Source organism: Aythya ferina, assembly GCF_964211825.1.
Source record: "Aythya ferina genome assembly, chromosome: 27".
NCBI classification, from domain to species: Eukaryota; Metazoa; Chordata; class Aves; order Anseriformes; family Anatidae; genus Aythya; species Aythya ferina.
In genome coordinates this window covers 2,809,182-2,828,631 of record NC_140310.1, presented here as the reverse complement: position 1 = coordinate 2,828,631, position 19,450 = coordinate 2,809,182, and the positions used below count along the sequence as shown (strand labels likewise).

Genomic DNA, 19,450 nt, shown 5'->3' with positions numbered 1-19,450 from the left:
CCAAGCATAAGTACAAATTAGAATAGTCTTCAAATTGCAGATGCTCTTCTAGAGCTTACAATGCTTACAAAAATACTTAGCTGAACATACAGAAAGTTACTTTGATTGCCAGTGCAAAGCCAGCATTTCACTGTATCCAGACAAAGACAGAGAAGGAACAAAATTCATCTGGCTTGTATGGATCTTTGGATTTCTTTTTATGTGAATTTCTTTTGTAAAGTATTGCTTAGCTGCAGTGTACTGGGGTGGGTGGGCTGTGGGCTTGAGGAGGAGGAGAGATTTTCTGCTTTTCAAATAAATGTGCTTTAACATAAACAATAATATAATAAATGTATGTAGTTTGCATTGATGTCTTCTCATTTCTTGCAGGGCTTCCAAAGAAGCTGAACAAAGGATATTCTCTTGCAGAAAAACAGCTTCTGCCCAGCACAACAGATCTCTCCTGCTGCAAAAGGTGAAACTCCCCTGACTTCAGCATCGCTCCGTGACTCGGTGAAAGTGGTCAGAACTGATCCTAAGGGAAAGGCATGGTACTCCCATGTGCCCCACCTGAGCTGAATTTACTCTGGATAATTTCTTTGGGAGCTTCAGTGTGCCCTGTGCTGCATGCTCAAAATGTTACGCTACAAATTCAATGCTTTAGTTTTATTTTTGACAGTTCTTAAAGCATGACAAGAATGATGAGGCAGGACGTCTCCGGCAGACATCTGTTTTAGCACAGAGATCCTGTGCATGATGCAGTGACACACCTCTGCTTCAGATCAGTTGCCTCCCCTCTGGTGAAAGTATGTGAATTTGCAGTTTCTTCCTCTCTGTTTGTAACTCACCTACTGAACGGGCATCATAGAATTTCACAGAATTTTCTAGGTTGGAAGAGACCTCAAGGTCATCGAGTCCAACCTCCAACCTAACGCTAACAGCCCTCCACTAAACCATATCCCTAAGCTCTACATCTAAACGTCTTTTGAAGACTTCCAAGGATGGTGACTCCACCACTTCCCTGGGCAGCCTGTTCCAGTGCCTCACAACCCTTAATCATTTTCCACTTCTGCACCATATTTTGAACAACTTTTATTACTATTTTTCTTTTTCTTTGCTACTAACTGTCTTAGGCACTTATACTCAATTATGTAAGCTGTATTTTGCACTGTAACAAAGTGTAGTATGGTATAAAGTAATTATTGATTTTAGATACATCTCATATTATTAGAGCAAGTTTGTTGCACTGAGTTACCTCAATAATTCAGACTACCGGTAAGTTACATTTATGCTTAAGAAACTGAAATTTACAGTCAGTCTGAAGCAGAACCAGAGTGGGATCTGACACAAAGCAGGGCTGAATGGAGATGTCTGGATAAATCAAACCAAGGACTTGTCCACCAAGTCCTAGAGCTTGACGTGCCAACCCCGTGAGGGTTTGTGTTCAGCCAGTTGGGTAAAGAGAAGTTTGAGCTTAAACTGCATTTAAATGCAGGAGAGACAGTCTGTGTAGTCACTTGCTGGCTACGGTCCCCATCACTTTCAATTAAGTGGAAGTGGCTGGCTCCCATTCTCAGAATGCATCTGGACATATAATTTCTGTTGATTTTCAGTGTCTGTGTGTTAGCCCCTTTCTGAACCATCATAAATTCTGGTTCCATCTTGCATTAATACCTAATGAAGCCCTTTATTGTACAGTACTCAAGTGGCAAACTATGAGCCACGCAGCAAACTGGACAGTCTGCTCTAAATGCTGGGTGAAAAAATTCCCGTCAGTGATGGCATTCAGACCTTGTTTATGTCATTCTGGGCTCTGTGTACTGTATTCCTTGTTTATTTTACACTAACAAAACAATACAGAATTGCTGATGCCTATTCTCACACAGAGAGACTGCTCTCTCTGCCCCTCTAATGACTTCCCAGGGGTGGCGTCAGCCGTTCCATTCTGCTGTTCTAAAGGCTTCCCCCTGAAAGGATTATCTGCTTTAATTGGCTGTAAATTAATGGAAGGAAAAGTTGCTCTTTGCAGTCACATCAACTTAGGACTTACCAGAAATTAACCAGATAGCTGGGAAACAAAACAAAAAATAAACTAATATTCTTCATGTGAAAACATCAGTTTGTATTTCCATACAAATAGCACTTCGTATTTTCCAACATTTAGGTTGGAAAAGACCTCTGAGATCAACTGGTCTGACCTTTACCCTACAACCTTTAACCTAAATCAACATTTCCATCATGGGTGGCAGGCTGTGCTACCTCAAGGAAGGGCAAGGTTTCCAGTCTCACGAACTTTATTTATAGTCATTATCTTTAGGTGTGAGATTTTGAGTTTTCTTCAAACCAAACAAGAACAGTGCAAGTGCAGATTACCTAAGTGGGTCTGGACTGAATTGTCTTTGTTTCATTTATGCTGCCCTTTAAAATAAAAAGGAGAAAATAGGAGAATATTTTAGCAGAGAAAAGGAATGATGTGTAAAAAAAACAAAGTGCAGGCCATGATCAGATCCCATGCAGGCTCTCCAAGACTGATAGGAGTTGTGAATGTTAGGCATTTCTGTGACTCAAACCACTTTTATTTAGCTTTCTAACCAGTGTAAACAAAAGACATTCACAGATTTCAGTTGAATCCTGCTAAATCTATGCCCCCATACACAGGGCAGAGCTGTCTAAAACTCTCCAGGATACAAGGAAATCCACAAGCATCCCACATATAAAAATTTCTTTACTAATGCTTTTTATAGAGTCCTCCCCTTGGTAGCTTATAGAGATTTCTTTGCTGATGTTTTTTATGGAGACCTCTCCTTGGTAGCTGATTACCCATCACAGCACATTTGTCATTGCTGTGAGGCAGCACAGAATTAATGTCTTCATTACAGAGAGTTGTGCCCAGACAGGGGAAATGGCACGCTCAAATTCCCTTCATCACAAAACTGGACGTTTTGGGATGTGTTAGAAAACTGAATCAACTCCCAGATTCACTGAGAAGTACCAAATTATAGAGCAAGTCATCCAGACTACATATTCAAGATGCTACAAAATTATTTTAGAGGCACACGGGTGCAAATCACTTCAGTAAGAAGTTATGGCTTGTTGAGCTCTAAAGAGAAGGATGGCTTTTGGCAGGACACACAGATTTGGAAACACAACATCCAATTTTGCCTGCCTACCTGGGAGATTAAACTATTTTCACAGCTTGCCTTTTGAATGCAGTCTGGACAACAATCAGAAACTTCCACAAAACAGTGTGTGAATTTTTTAAAAAGCAGTGCTTGAGCTGAAGTTCTCTCTAATCAGCTCTAATATTTTTTAATAAGGGTAGTGAATTACACAGAGGTCATGGCTATCAACTAGAGGCTTTTGTGACAAAACAGAGAAGTGACTCATGAGCCTATGAGTCAAAAGGGCAAGAAGAGCTATGTTCTGTGGCTGCTCTCCCCCAGCATCTCCAATTTTTTTTCCCAGGTGGCTTGCCTGAGACAATTCTGTCTTTCCCCTCCCAGAGCCCTGGTTGCTAAATTATCACCAGCTTTTTGTGATTTACAACAAATGACAGGAAGTGCTCTGTCATGTCCCAGTAAAACCACTGCATGAGTGAAATGATATCGCAGAGACCAGATGTTTTAGAGGATAGAGCCCAAAATTCTGTGTGTGGGTAATCAAAAAGTGCTGAGGATGAGGGTTTTCCTCCCCCTTTATTTCCTACACTAATAAGGTAATAATAGCTGGTAAGATTTAATCACATATATGGGTACAAAATTCCCTGAAGGTTAAAGCTTTTGAGCTGCTGAGTGTTCAGGTCATCCTAGGTGCCACCCTCATTCCTCTGTGGGAATACTGGTGTAGGAGGAATGAGGATTCTACCTTTCAGAGGAGAGGCAGTCCTTTGATATTGCTGAAATGGTCCCTCATGGACTGGAATCCAACAGTGGTAAGGGTCTGCAAACACTTTAGAAACAAACGAACAAGAAATCTGGACTGAAACTCTTGAGATTTGAAGATAAAAGCATTCTTCAGAGTGCAAGGAGAAAGCATAAAAAAAATAATAATATATTTTTAGCTGCATAGTTAGCAGGGTATCACAGGGAGCTAGACTTTGTATTTTATTGAAAGTTAATTTGTCTAGATCTAGTGCCAAGTTAATGGATCTATACAGCTGAGGATGGGAATGCTTTCATGTCTGGCCAGGTCAGAGCTTGGGTTTCTCCTTAGCAGACCATGATCCAAGTTCCCTCTCTCTCTGCACACCTGTCTCACACACATCCTATTCATAGGACAGTAAGACGGGTTTCTAAACAGATCTAATTGCAAAATTTAGAAATCATTAGGTTCATAAACGTGCTTTCTCTTCCTAAATCTGCAGTGATGCCAGCTGTGAAGCATTAATGGAGCACAAATTTGCCCAGTCATCAGACGAGGAATTTCTGTTTCTACTCTTAGCTGCACAAACTGCTATTTGTCTCAAGTTTGAAGCAATGCTGAGAAGCTTTGCACCTGATTTGACTTGAAAGTGCTAATAGCTATTCTAAAAGCAAAATCAACCACTCTCCTGAGAGCTGTATGAGTATAAATCAAAGCCTGTGCCTGCTGTTGCTGCAACAGTGACAAAAACAAAATAGACATCTGGTGTGTTTCACTATAGTGACTTCTACATTCAGGGGAACTTTGAAGTGCTTCATGAATTTCTTTCTATAGTTATCTCACAACAGGTAAGAATTGTTTTTTGTTTCTCTCTCTTTTTATTTATTTATTTATTTTTTTTAGAAATGATGTTTTCCACATGCCATAAATTTGAAAAGCACTGTTGAGCTCATTTTTTTTTCCCCAACCTGGCTGTCTCTGCTGTTAGATTGCAGCAAGTTGCAGAAAACTGGATTAAATTAAAAGGGAAACCACATCAACGTAATCAGAAAATTAGCAGCAGTTGGATTCTTATTTGAACCGCAAATGCATGAGTCAGGACAAACACTATTGAAATTAATGACACTCCAGAGGTAATTGATTTTTTTTTTTTTTAATCAAAACCTTTTAAAAGTATTAACTAAAAGGAAATCCTAATGATAAAAGTATTCAGATTGTCCTAGGATGACTGAAATTCTAGACGGTGGACAAAGGAAAAATAGTTTTAAAACGAAAAAATAAAGCATCCTATTTCTTACCACCCCACATATGCATGCACAAAACCAAAATCCTGATAAAAATCATCGGTAAGTATTTTTTCATTAATTCAAACAATGAGCACAACAAACGGGGGAGGTCAATCAGTTGTATAGCATCAGGTGTATTATTACATTTAGACCTGATATTTCTTTTTTTTCTCTATTTTTTGTGACAGTGCATACATCTGTATGAAGCTAAATAACGCTGAAGTTTGAAGCAGGGGATGTTGCTTTGCCTTCTGCCTGCCGAGTGCCAGCAGGCAGCAGCTCCCTGCCAGCTCCCTGCCTGCGGTGCTTCGTGGGCTCCCTCTGGCGGTGCCTTCATTCCTCGCCCTTCAGCTCTCCTGCCTTCTTCCTTTGAAACTTCTTCCTTCCTGAGCTCCTGCATCTGTCCCTGTGTGGTTTAACTCCCCGCCAGTGCTTTAGAGGTAGATTTAAGGCTTGCAAAGTGGGCAGCTGCTCAGGGCAGTGGCTGCCTGCTTCTCTCTTGGCTGGTGGGCAGCACACGCACCCCAAACCCCCCTGCCCATCTACTCCTTACCCATCTGGTGTTTGAAGATCTCTGTGCTTTATAAAGATGCAGTAACCAGCAGCCAGAAACTTTTTGCTTCTAAAGTATCTCTCAGAAATCTCTTGGTTTCTGTGCATTATGGCATGAAAGAAATGTGGAGATGCAGAGCCAGCTTCAACTACTTCTGACCTGAAGTGACCAATTCACCCTCCTGCTATGTTCTTTTAATCTTACAGCACCCAAGAGGACTGGGTTACTCCCTGTAACTAACTGGGATACCTCCCACTGTTGTCTTAGCCATGCAGCATGTGACCACTGCCTCCTATTTTATGGCATCTTTACAAACATTCCCTATGTACAAATGCAGAAGCATGAAAAATGTCGGGTGGTAAATACTCAGTTTTCCATGGTTGTTTTTTAGCTTAGAAATCTTACCAAAAAGGCAAATGACAATGCCTGAAATGTTCCCTGATTTTCTCTTGGCATTTGAATTGAAAAGGTCTCTATAAAAATTGTGTGTTTGGGTCTAAGACCTAGGAATCACTCTTATTTGCAAGCAGTATGTGTTGTTCCCTGCTGCACCCTGAACTAATTGGCGTATGTTTTACTGTCCTGAGGTTTTATTAATGAACAATATTTCATTCAAAGCTAATTAAAATCTCTAGGCAGACCATGCTTAGCAATAAAGATGCCAAATATGAAATTGGAGAACAGGTGAGCAGACAGCCTAATAACTATAATTATTTTGTTGGGAAGTAGGAAGGAAGAAGGTGGATAAAGCCCACACATTAGAGACTCGTAAATACAAAACACTTAAAGTTGTTGGGTGTGTTGAGCCACCATCAGTAATTCACTTGTTTTAAAGGTACCATTCTGCAAAAGATATTTAGATCCTGTTCTCAAAGCACTGCTACTCTGCTGAGGCAGAGGAATCAGAAGACTCCTGCTGGATGAAGGGCCCTTTAGTTAGAGTGAACTTGGAGAATGAGGGGCATGGCACACACTTCTCAATCTTTCAGATAGAAGAAGTTGCTTGGGAACAGAAGGCATGGACCAAAATCTGCAGCCTAGATGTTCCCACATGTTCCTGGAGTCTACAAGGGCTCGTAGCAGTTTATAGTAGCCCTGCAACTTTTCAGATTTTTTGTTAGATTTCATATGGAAAAGGGAAATATAAAATTTGTCTTAACTTCCAGCCTGGGTCACTTGAGCACCATCTGTGGCCTGCCTTGTACAGAAGGCACCAGGCTACTTTGCGGCCCCCCACGGCTCCCCAGCCTCATCTCTGAAACCACATTTTACTTGCTTTATGGATTTATTTCTTGGCTCTCTCTCAGGCAGCTCTCTCCTGAGAGATTCCTCCTCTTTTAGTTCCTGTTAGGCCTTTTTGTCATGCAGAATTTGATTTTATTCTAGCTGCTCCTTACCTGCTGCTGGAGTTAACCCCTGCCTTACTGCCTGGAGTTTGTAAAGCCCACCAAATCTAGAACAAAACAAATCCTGAACTGTATCTATTCCTTCAGCTTGCTGCATTTCACATGCCTAATGACATCCCTCAGACACATGTATAAGAGTTCACAAGGAAGGAATTTTTTCATTTCACAACAAGAAAAAACCTGGAGCAGTGTGAGTTTAGACGAGTCCAGTCTGTGGAAGAAGCTTCCTGTAGCTTGAGCCAGGACATCTGAAGATCATATTCATATCCAATTCACATTGCAGCTGAAATGAAGAACAAAACATGGCCGTGCTACCTGTAGAGCAGCTACAGATTTCCATGTCATCTCTCGTGCCTTTCCTTTCTACCTCTACTCCCAAACATACCTGGTTTTGAAGTCTCCTATGCCAGACTTATGAGCTCTGGGCACTGCCTGGGGAAGCATGCTGACCTTGAATAGCCACGATGCTCGCTGGGCATCCGAGAAGGTCCACAGTCTGCTGCTGCTGGAGTTTGGCACGTTCTTTTTTGAACTTTGGATAAAAAAGAAAAGAAATAGAAAAGGGAAATGTGCTGAGACTCAAGCAAAGATTTCTTCATTTTGCTTTTGCCATTGTATAATCTTTCATTAGCAGCTGTAATTAGTCAGTACCAGACCATCAGTGGTTATTGAAGTGTCTGCAACTAATTAGACATGATGTTTTTATGGGAGTAAGCCCGTTAGCCTAAGAATTTACACTAACTATTCTTCTGAAATGATGAGCAGAAGGCTTATCACGGTGGCATTTCTCATCTCAGAAATGGTTTTAACATCAGCCGTAGCCATGTTAGAAAGAACAATTTCTCTTGCCTTCTTTTGCCAAGGAGAACCAGAAATTCACACTAGCAATTCAGTGATGAAGGTCTGAGTTGATCATTCTGATTGCTGTACACTGGAATTCTTAGAAAACACAATTTGCCCATAAAACCTATCCTTGTTACGTTTATCTTTAGCTACTGCAAGTCCCTCATCATATACAGAATATATGGCCTGAGTTTTCTCTATAGATACACTGGCATTACATACAGGCAGTGGAAAACTAGAGGTGAGATTTGCTTTGATAGATGCATCTCCCCTTTTTAGGGCTGTTTCCAGAAACAATATTGCTCTTTCATTGCTAAATGAAACTTCAGGGCCTGTTATGTCAAGCAATTGGCAGGAGAAATTTAGTATCAGACAGGACTGAATTGCATTGTACATGGGCTAGAATTGCCCGTGCTCTGCCTTCATACATTTTCATCATTTAACACGTGTAAGGACTAAAACTTGCAATGTTAGGCAGTAGTTACATTCTCAAACTAAGTGGGAGCATTATAATAGATAAATCCATTTAAAAAGAGATTCCAGTCTTGGTCAAAATCTTGGTTGTTTGCAAAACTGATCCTTTTCGGGAAGCACTAGAATTTTCACTCATGCCATATTTTATTGTTCAAATGTCCATCAATGAGTGTCAAAACATGGTGAAGTCTCCAGAACTGTACTTGGCACCCACTAGAATACCAAATTACTTCACTAATGAGCAGTCACTCTGTCATGACAGCCCCAAAATTCACAATGATGGGCTATTTAGGTGTAATTCATTAAATATGAATGGGCTGTACAGTCTGATTTTATTCCCTGGAAGACAAGGGAAAAAAAAAAAAAGAAATGGTGAGTAACGGGAATATAATTTACAAGGCCCAGAACTCTCATGTAGTAAAATTCAGGGGCAGAGAGTGCAGCTCACAGCATTTCTCCCCTCTTTTCAGTGGGAATTGGGTGCTGCCCCAGCACTTTTCCTGTGACCCTAACAAAACACCACAAATATCAACAGTGTGGTGGCTCCCTAGAGGAGAGTTGAGCTGTGAGGAGGAGCCCAGGTTGTGATGTGAGAGAGAAATGCCACGTGAAGTGGTCTGGGCTGGAAATATGGTGGAATATACTGGGTTGGGGTTGGAGGGGGGGGGGGGAATCCCCCCCAAGGTGGTTGTGGAGAAACGGCGGAGCTAACAGCAAATGGCGGGTTTAGGGTGGGGAGTGGAAAAGGGAGGGGACCTGAAAGGGCAGGATTGACAGAAAGTGCTGAGGTACAGCAGCTCTGGTGTCTATGGGGGAAGTGCTGGCGTTGTCCTTGTTTCTGTGTAAGTGTGTGTGTGTGTGTCCTTGTTCTTAGGCCAGTTTTAAAGTGTCTGCAGTGTCCTTAGCTAAACTTCCCAGACTGAAAGGAAGCTCTGTGTGTAACTGTAGGGCCATCCTGGTGGTGCCTGAACAAAAGGAGAATTTGGGCCTTGTCCCCTTGCTTTAGGGCAGAGCTCAGCCACTGTGTAAATCTTTAGGCCAGAGGTGGTCTCTGTAATCAGGCCTTGAATGGGAAGGAGGGATCCTTGTTTCTCCTGGGAGCCTGGCCACCCCATAGCTGGGGGGCTGGCCGGTGTCCTGGCAGCCCCTGCCTTAAGCTACCAAGCCCGGAGTGCCCACCTCACGGTCTTATACTTGGCTTGCCATCAGTTTAGAAAGTTTTCTTTGAAGGCTGGGGGTTTGTGGTGCTTGGGTTGTGTTGCTCCTATATGTAATTTACGGGATCTTAAAGTAAATTCACAGGGTTTGAATTAGCTTCCTTGGCAATTGCATTTTTTGGCGTCATTAAAACAATCTTAATTTTTTCTTTTTCTTCTCCAGCACTTGAGCTGAAAAGGATTCAAGAGGAACAGAATGTTTTTCACACTATTATGGGTACTGCTGCTTAATCTCTTCCTCAGTGTCACATTTCATTTCTATCATTATGGGAACAGAACAGAACCAGATTATTGTGCTCAGTGATTTCTCAATAAAATTCAGCTTCAATGTCTAGGTTTTTTACTTAGGAACTTTCAGTGCCCTATCTGCTCTAATTCCCACCAACAGCACGGGTAATTTTACCCATGCTTTGCTTCCTGTTCCTGAAATCTGTATTTAATATTCATTCTCTGAGGGGTTTCTTCTCATAGTCTTGTTTGTGTTTGTATCTTGGTTGAGACAAAAAGAAAACTCCCTTATATGTTGTTCTCTGTAATCATTAGGGTTTGATAAGGAGATGCTTCCTTCTGCCAGCATGGGGCCTGCATTAACACGTAACCACTCACAGGAAAACATTCTGCAAAATTGTCACAGGAGCCCCAATTCCTGAAGCACCAGGTACCTCCATATGTCCATACAGTACCTCCATATGCAGGAAAATCCAAAGTACAAGTCAGATTCTTTTCAGTTTTGCTCCTTCAGGAGCATCAGCAAATGCAAAGCCTGGGACTGTTGCCCATTTGCTGAACGTTGCCTGCTTAAATATTTAGCCCGCGTCTGTAGTAAGGATTCCTGTACATGTTTAAAGTGCTGTTGGGCTGCTATGGGTTATATGCTATAAATACTTAATGCTTAAACAGGGAAATTGGAGAAAGCACACTACCACATGTTTAAAGTGTGAAAGGGGATGCTCAATTCCTAGAAAGCAGGCTTGAGACCACAGTCCAGATGACAGAACAGGTAATAAAAATACATTAACATAAACAGGCAGGGACGCAAAAGCCTTGTTTAGTGGTAATCTTATCTCCAAGCAGGTATAGAATAAATAGATTAAAATCAATTTGGGCCTCCAGACCTTTGCAGTAATCTCTTTAACTGGGGCTCATTAATTCTCAGGGAGATTAAACTCCATGACTTTAAATGCCCAAGTTAAAAGTAAAATAGCTAATTTAGCTATAGGATCTCATTGGGAGCAAAGTAGAGTATTAGTATTCATATGAAAATTTCCCAAATTAACGACCCAGGGAGAATATTACATAGGTTTAAGATGTCTAACAAAAGGTATTTCTGTAAAGAATGTCTGATTATTGTCTTTTTATTGTTCAAGGCCATGTATATTTGTGTTTTAAACACCTCTGAGGATGGAGATTCCATAGCCTCTCTGGGCAACCTGTTCCTGTGTGTCACTGTCCTCACAGTGAAAAGCTTTTTCTTATTTTTAAATGGAATTTCCTCTATTTCAGTTTGTGCCTATTGTCTCTTGACGTGCGTCTGGGCACTGCTAAGAAGGGTCTGACTCTTTTCTTTGCTCTCTCCCTCAGGTATTTATACACATCGATAAGACAACCATCACACCCCGCTCCAGCCCCAGCCCTTCACTTCTCCTTGTCTGACAGCTGCTCCAGTCCCTAATTCTCCGAGTGGCCCTTTCCTGGACTTGTTTTGGTATGTCCATGTTTTTTTAATTTTTATTTTTCTTCTTTTTCCGGGGAGCCCAGAGCTGGACACACTCCAGCTGTGGTCTCACCAGTGCTGAGTCAAGGGGAAGAAATACTTTCCTCTGTCCCATGTCAACGCAGCCCTCAGCGCTGTCTGTCTTTGTTGTAAGAGTTCATGCTCAATCCCATGTGAACTATTTTTTCTAAACGGCTTATTGTGAAGCAGCACAGCTCTCTTGGAGCTGGTGGAGGAGCTCAGGGCTGCTTAGGAAACTGAAAAAGTATAACTTGTACAGGAATATACTGACTTACAGTGGTAGGAGTGTTTTCTATTGCTGGACCTAAGAACAACTTGTTTTAGCAGCTGCAATACAGAATTACTTGGAAAAGGGCTGGAAACTATATGTGTGACTTGTTATTACAGAATAATAGCAAACCAGCTTTCTGAGTTTTGAGACATGAATTACAGTGAAAAGCAAAATTAAAATGAAAACATCCACTTCTGATTTCTCTCTGCAACAACTTGACTCGCAGCTGAGTCTCTGGTGTGCTTTTATGTATAGTGATCGATGTCTGCCTTAGGCTATAGAAAAAAGCACACAATACTAGTGTTATTAAAATAATGGTTAAGCTCCCATTGTCTTCAACGCTGTTAAGAGCTGTTGAACTTCCAGAGGTATTGTGTGCTCCCAGGACTTCTTTGGATGATGAGTGCTCGCTGCCTCTTGACTTCTGGTTGTTTCTGGTTTGTTTTCTTCTGTCTGTCTCTTGTCTGAAGTCAAACAAAATGCAGAATTTTGAAAACAGTTCCTCCCCAGAGCAGGTGCCATTGCGTTTAGCATGTGAAGTGTTCAGAAATGCTACCAGTCTTTCAGCACGGTGCAGATCCTAGAGACAAGGGCTCTTGCAGCAGGGGGGTTACCAGTGTGCACCAAGAAGCAGCCCCCCGAGGCAGGGCAGAGCAGCTTTGTGTTATTCATGGTGCTGTGATTTCTGTGCTGCCTGCTCCAGCTGCTTTGAGTGCCTTGAGCTAGAAGCGAGCAACCCAAGTCAACTCTGCCTTGCACAGAGGTCATAGCTAATCATTTTAGGAGAAGCTATTGTAAAGATATTTGGGAGGAGGACTGAGGGGAATGACACATTTAATGGGCTTGATGATCTTAAAGGTCTTTTCCAACCTACATGATTCTATGATTTTTTTCCTGGGTCTCCATGACATGACAGACAAAAGTTTTTCATTCCCAGCTGAAGACTCCTGTTACCACTTCCTTTAACCCCAGCTTTGAAGGCTCAGCTGGTTTAGATTGAACCTTCACATGAGGGAGCTGTAGGATCAGATACCAGGGTGATGGACAGACATCTGAACACCCAGGTGGATAGAAGGAGGTGGGAAATGCTTGTTACCACAGGTTTTCTTCCAAATCTATTTAAAGAACAAACACTTACTGACATTCGTGCCCATACATCATGGGTACTTTTTTCTCAAGCTGTTTGTGAGGGGTTGTCTAAATGAAATTGAATTTTACTGGAAAAAAACGAGATGTTTTTGGCAATTAACTTTCTCCATGTTAACTGACTTGCAATTAACCTGCTGGAAATGTCTTTAATGTCAGTGTCATGTTTAAATACACCTTGTTGCTTTAATCGATTGTGTAATCACAGTCTTCATAATCTGCTTTGGCTTTGTGCCTATTACACTGGGACCTGGATTGTCACTCAGAATTATTAAGTCTAAAAAGTTCCCCCTTTAATGGCAATTAACATTGAACCAATTCATTTTAAATATGTAGACGGAGATGTGATTAAAATGTGGGTTTGTAATGCAACGTAACGCTAACCTGAAGCCTGTTTTTTCACAGGGACTGCGTTGCCACCTGCAAGCAGAATGCCTTACAGCTGTGTGTTTGGTGTGCTCCTGGTAAGTGGGGACATCTGTGAGTGCCACCACCTCGCAGACAGGTTGTGCACAGGACCCCGAGGCTCAATAGCTGTCAAAATAGGGCCGTGGATCCCCTTCCTTCTGACAGGTGGTGGTGGCTGCCTGCCCCTGTCCTTCAGGAAAGCAGCTTATTCAGGCAATGGAAAAGCTGGGCTTTGCTGATTTGCCTCCACGGTATATGTAGGCATCCCAGTCTTCGGTGACAAATGTAATTTTTGGTGACAGATCACTGAAAAGTGTCTCTGGGTGAAGGCTTTCGGAGTGTGTTATTAGCTTGTTTGTTTGTGCTAGCTAGTGTTCAGTGGGGGTCTGATTAAATACCATGCTAGCTGGCTATTTATGTATGGAGATTTCTCTTTATAATGCATTAGAGGCAGAAGTATTAAAATTATCCAGTGGACCATATTGGAAAGATTTAAATGCCTAAATGTGATGGTGTAACATGCTAAATTGTAGCCTTTCTAGATCTTCAGATGCCTAAATATGAAGTCTTTGCTGACCTGCAGCTGTCCAGCTCATCCCTGACTGCAGTCTAATCCCCATGTTACAGATAAGGTTAAGCCTGCCTCCTTTGAAGGGCATTTCACCTTTTTATAACTAGCTATGAAAAATACAAATATGAGTGATAGGAGTGAGCGGCTGTGGGTACGTGTGACCTGGAGGATGACTTTGTGAGGTGCTGATGTCCATCTTCCCGTGGCAACTTCACTCTGAGTCTCTGGAGGAGACCTTCCTCCTGCAGCTTACAGATAACTGTCTGCTTGCATGTTTCAGTGTGTTTTCCTATTGTGGTAAATATTTACCTAGCTTATAGTATGGCTTTAAAGTTTATCACCTTGGGTTTTTACCTTCACATTTTGGAAGGTAGTTTCAGAGCAACTCTAGCGGTGTTACCTGAATCTCAGCTGACACAAAATGTGCAACAATTCTGTTTGCTGCCTTAAACTGAGGTCAGTAGTCAGATTTTCATGAAAATGTGTGTCTATATGTATATAAATATATATGTATGTGGGTGGAGTTTGTATGTACGGATATATAGCTTTATATTTAAGGTCCAGATGTAAGCAAGCTTGTTCAAAGACAACCATGAGAAATCCCAGACCATTTTATATCAAGGGAAGACTTCAGTCAAACTGTTCCCCTCATCACAGAGGGACTTTCTGCTACCTGTAGTGGCAGACATCTGTGTGCCACGGGGAGGTAAGTATGGATAAGTGCAAGGCAGCCAGAGCAGACCATGGCTGGTGTGTCCCAGAAATGTCCTGCATGGAGTCTGCAGCATGGTACTTGTGCTACTATGAAGGAATATTTTTTGGAGAGGTAGGTTTCATCGCCAGTCCCTACATCTGCTGGGCAAGGGGCTATCTGCTGCAGTTAAGACTGGTTGGGGTGTGAGGTCATCCCTGATCCCCAGGGCTGCCAGCTCTTATTTCCAAGAATGAAGCAGCCTATATGCAAAGGTGACCTTGGAAGTGCACTTTCTGGAATTAATTCCTGATTTTTTTTTAGCATTCTTCAAGGAAGTAGTAAAACCAAGCAGCATTCCAGCTGTTCCTGTGTTTCTGTAGATTACAGATATTATTCTATTATGCTTATTTGAACATTGACTTAATTTTTAATTAGGCTCCTGTGCCTAATTGCTCGGGAAATACACCTCCTAGTAAAAAATGTTGCTCCTTACTACTTATAAAAAGTTAAATACCTCATCACAAAACACGTTGCATTCTATAAATGCCTATGTTATAGCTCATTACACTTATATTTTTAAGTCATTTTAAATAATGTGGCTTTCTTTTTAAAGCTGAACAAAATAAAGTATTTGCTTTAAAAGGAAAAATGAAATCATGGAAAATAATAATTTATTACTCCAGCTCTGACAGTCTAGATATCAATTTTATGCTGTTCTGCTAGTATTGCGATGGCGTTAAAAGTTGCCATCCCCTCCCAAAACAACAAATGAGTTTTGATTTCTCTTCATTAAATGCATCATTAATTCCTCCTCCTAGTTTTTGTTTGTTTTCCCTTCCATACTCTCTTGTTCCTGTAAATTTAATTCAGGCGGTGCATCCATCACATTCTTGTAATTAGTACTTGGAAATGCGAGGTCTTCCAAGCATTATCACTCCTGTACGAGTGCTGGGAGACAGACAGGTCCATTTGCCTCAGGACTTTGCACTGATTTTTCAAATTTCAATCTGGAACTTGAATTTAGACAGAGCGGCATGGCCCTGGGTGCTTTTTCAAAGTTCAAGCCACAAACCAAGCAATTTCCCACTTTCATCAGGCCTTCAGTTTCCAGTTTGATTCTCTCTTTAGCAATGGAAATAAATACAGCATCGTGAGGACTCGTTTTAGAAGAGCTACTGCTTTGCTCTGATTTTTCAGGTTAAGTGGGACCCAGGACTGAAACGTGTTTAGCCCCTTAGATTTCCAGCCTTTAAAGAAACCGGGTGCCTGTCAATTTGCTGCATGGCAAACTGGAGCCCGGACTGAGGATGCAGGGGATTCTCCCTGGGGCTTTGCAACCTCTGAGAATTTTCATTGAAACTATTATAGAAATTACTATCCCCTACTTTGTGTTGGTGAGGGCATGCCCAGCTGTAAAACGTGTGGCAGTGGAAGTAGCCATGTGTTTATGTCCCATATCTGAAAACATGCTGCTAAAGGTCTTTGAGTCTTGTTTTTTAAATTTAATTTAATGTAATTTAATAAGAAACAACCCCACGCTTGGCTTTTTCTGGTCTTTTTTTGAATTCCCCTGGCCCGTCACATATCTGGAAGAAGCCACACTTTCTCTTGGCCCATACACCCTGAACAGCATGTTGAGATTGAACTGGCCTTTTTTATGAGACGTGATATTAATACACCATAGTTGGGAAATCCGGGGTGGTACTTTATTGAGGAGGAGGTGAGAAGGCTATTGGGGGCCAAACCAGGCAGACATCCATAGGCAAAGCCCTTACTGCTCTACATGGGAACATTCCTGGTGCAAGTCTGTGAGCTTGCAGAGCCTTTTTTTATTCTTTCACCAATTTTGGATGGCTTTCTGTCTTGGGGTATCGGTACTAAATACTCTCCCATGTACAGTTATTTCTGAAAGTGAATCAATAGGTGGCAGCGTATCGAGGAATACAGCTCTGCGTATTGAGGCCACCACATTGCCATTTATTCCTAGGAGCCTGGGTGAGTTTAGGTCCTTGATTTAAGAAGCTGCATCCTGTGACAACATCTGGGTACTGCGGGACAAATCACTGCTCTTCACCAACCCCGTTTTATCTGCCCAGCTGGGGTAATGATGCTTATCTCCTTTACAAAATGCTTTGAGATACGCGTTTGTTAGGTTTTATACAAGGAGCAGGTTTGATAAATGATATCACTCTTTTATCCATGGGCCTGAGGTTCCGTCCCAGTGCATCAAGCAAGGTCAAGCAGCGTGTTGGGAAGCTGCAGAGCGCAGCCCTTCGCTGTCACCTTCAGTGTGGGTTTTTTTTCTTTATGTGCTCTCTGCACCGCTGTCTGTTCTGACCATGGAACAAGCCCTTTCTCTTCGCTTCCCTCTCAGATTGCTCTAGCGGTTGTCCTCGCTCTCTTTAATGATTTTAAATCACCGCTTTTGATGTCCAGTTTATCTCCCCAAAATACAGCGCCCCCGACTGCATCCGATTCCCTCCTTAATCCCCTGATCACTCAAGGCTGGAGCTAGATGAACTGTCTCAGGTAGCTGTTGACGGCTTTCAAGAAGCAGCCGAATGCTGGAGAAGATCCATCATGCTTTCCTTGGTGTCAGAAAGGTTTTGCTATTAAAGATTAGGGAGGCTGGAGGTCACTCCAAATCACAATATCGTTCACTCCATAAGCCTGTTTTATCCTGTCATCTGCTATTACGTTTTCAAGTTGTTTCTGACCGAGGAGTCGGTGGCATATATCAATTTCTTGCCCTTCAGGCCCTTTAAACACTAGGATTTAAGCACTGATTGATTCATTAAATGTCTCCAAAGTCAAACAATTTATCTTTTGAAGTTATTTTTTTGTCTCTATTTCCATGAGGCTGTCTTCATTTCTGCAGTAATCTCTAGCACAAGGTTCTTATGGCCACTTAGTGCGTTTAAATATGGGATATTTTTATATACATGAAAACAGGCACCAGGAAATGTTTTTACCCACTTCTTAAAATTGCAGTGTACATTATGGGAATTCAGTTTTTTTTTTTTTTTCTTCAGTGCTTTTTACAGTATCATCTATTTGCAGGTGAGATTTTTTCACCCCCTGCTCATTTTTGCAGCCCTAGTTTCATCGTTTCACTTCCTGTTTTTAATCCGGTGTTTTGAAAGTGATCCACAAGGGATGTGCCTGTGTATGTTAAGGTAGTTGATGTGCCAGATACTAGAATATAAGGAAACACAGCTCTGTTTGCATGCTAATAAGATTCAAGAAAGTTGTTCAATGTTTGAAAACAGTGTATGGCCCCTGCCCCTGCCCACCCACCATCTGACCCTTTCTGTATTGACTCGGAGCAGCTCCAGGCTTGCAAACTGGGTAAATACCAACATAGAGAACAGCTGAACTCACGCAGGGTCTGAGCCCGTCACGTGGGTTTGAATTCAGTCCTTGAGATTTCCTCTTCTGGAGGTTTTATGTGCTTGGAGTGGGGATTAAGATGTAACGAGACACGAAAGTGGTGCTGCTGTGTCGTCTGGCACCTTGCAAAAGCTTGGGTTGAAGGTTTCCTCTATTGTTCTTGATATTGGCTTCAACAATTGCTCAGAACAGCATTTTTATTACCCTTAGGAAGGTTGCTTACCTTGGTGTCTTTTTTCCTGACATACTCTGGCACTTCCTCATGCGTGCACTTGTCTCCTTTCCTGCTAACAGCTATTACAGTGTCTAAGCTTTGCTGTGGAAATGTTCTCTTTGTTGAAAAGGCTCTCGGAAAAACCTCACTGTCAGCCTTAACATATTAGCTCACGTTAGCGGAGCACGCAGAAGTTGATTTTGCATTAGATGTTATTAAATATTAACATGTTTACACTTCAGTGTTAGCTTCCAGTCATACACAGCCCTGGAGGATTCCTTGGCTGTCATCTGATTTTTCTAAGCAGACTCCCAGCCGAGGCTCGACGGCTTCCTTGTGGCTTCTCCCAGCACGGATGCAGGTTCTGACTGCAAATACTCACAGTCCATTTCCATACTCTGTCAAGTGAGTTTCTCCAAGCAATGCTGCCGATGCTTTGAGCAAATTTGTGCAGAAACGAAGCAGAAGCCCTCCTAGGGCAGTAGGCATCTCTCAGAGGAGCAGTTTAGGTAAGGTACGGTTTTACTACCAGGATGAGCCTTGCAGGGAGCTTTCAGAAGAAGGCTGTGAGCAGGTAGCTCATCCCACCTTGGGTCTGCTCCAGGGAAGGTTTTGGCAAACAAAGCTACGCAGGAACTGGCTGGGTTCACATTAATCCCTCAGTCTGTCCTTGTGCATGTGGCAGACCTCGAGTACGGGTTTGGAGTGAGCAGCGGGGCAGCAACAGCTGATGTGGGCATATCAAACGTGCTGTGGTTATGCCCCTGAATGTGTCAAACTAAAGGTGAAAAGGACAAAAAAGCAAAACTTCAGCTTGCCCAGTAACTGTGGCTTTTCTACAGGGCAGATCTTGAAGTGAATCTCCTGATTTATTTTCTGTGAATAAAGTCACAAACACCAGCTCATCATCTAAACTACTGGAAGATTTTCTCTGTGGGCCTGTGTACAAAGAATCTCATCATTCCCAAACTCATCTGGGGCAGAATCACCAAAACCAGCATGAAGAGCTATCAAGTTAATCTGGCGCTGACTGGGGAAGGTTGGCAGCGATTGCACCAAGTTCTTCAGGGGAACGGGTGGTGGGGAATTGTTAAATACGTGTGTGGGGAGGAAACTGAGCTACTGGCAGCTTGGCCTGGTGAGATCCAGAGGTTGTGCTGTGGTTCTGGTAGAAAGGTAGGGGATTTAGTGATGAGAAAATACTCTGTGCAATGAGGTTTGGTCTAATTTAACCTTCCAGTGGTGTTGCCCCTGGTTATCCTCTCTGAACTTTCACAAGTTCAGCTTTGTAGTAATGGTAGCAGTGGGCAGCATGCTACCAAATATCTGTCCTTCCTTCTCACCTTTACCTCCCTGTGATAGATTTGGAGGGACTCATGCATTCTTTCAGAAGAAAAAAGAA

The 19,450-nt window shown here is 42.2% G+C and overlaps 2 protein-coding genes across 2 annotated transcripts in view; both read left to right on the top strand.

Annotated features, from left to right (window-relative positions):
* Positions 1–831, top strand: part of LOC311424348 (uncharacterized protein) — a 68,404-nt gene extending 67,573 nt beyond the window's left edge. Inside the window, exon 15 of the mRNA XM_084499422.1 lies at positions 370–831. The gene's annotated coding sequence lies outside the window, so the exon portion shown is untranslated. The remainder of the gene's footprint in view (positions 1–369) is intronic.
* An 8,340-nt stretch (positions 832–9,171) lies between these two features.
* LOC311424347 (uncharacterized protein) overlaps positions 9,172–19,450 on the top strand; it is a 252,395-nt gene continuing 242,116 nt past the window's right edge. The window contains exons 1-5 of the mRNA XM_084499419.1: positions 9,172–9,244; positions 9,783–9,836; positions 10,163–10,277; positions 11,201–11,324; positions 13,177–13,235. The gene's annotated coding sequence lies outside the window, so the exon portion shown is untranslated. The remainder of the gene's footprint in view (positions 9,245–9,782; positions 9,837–10,162; positions 10,278–11,200; positions 11,325–13,176; positions 13,236–19,450) is intronic.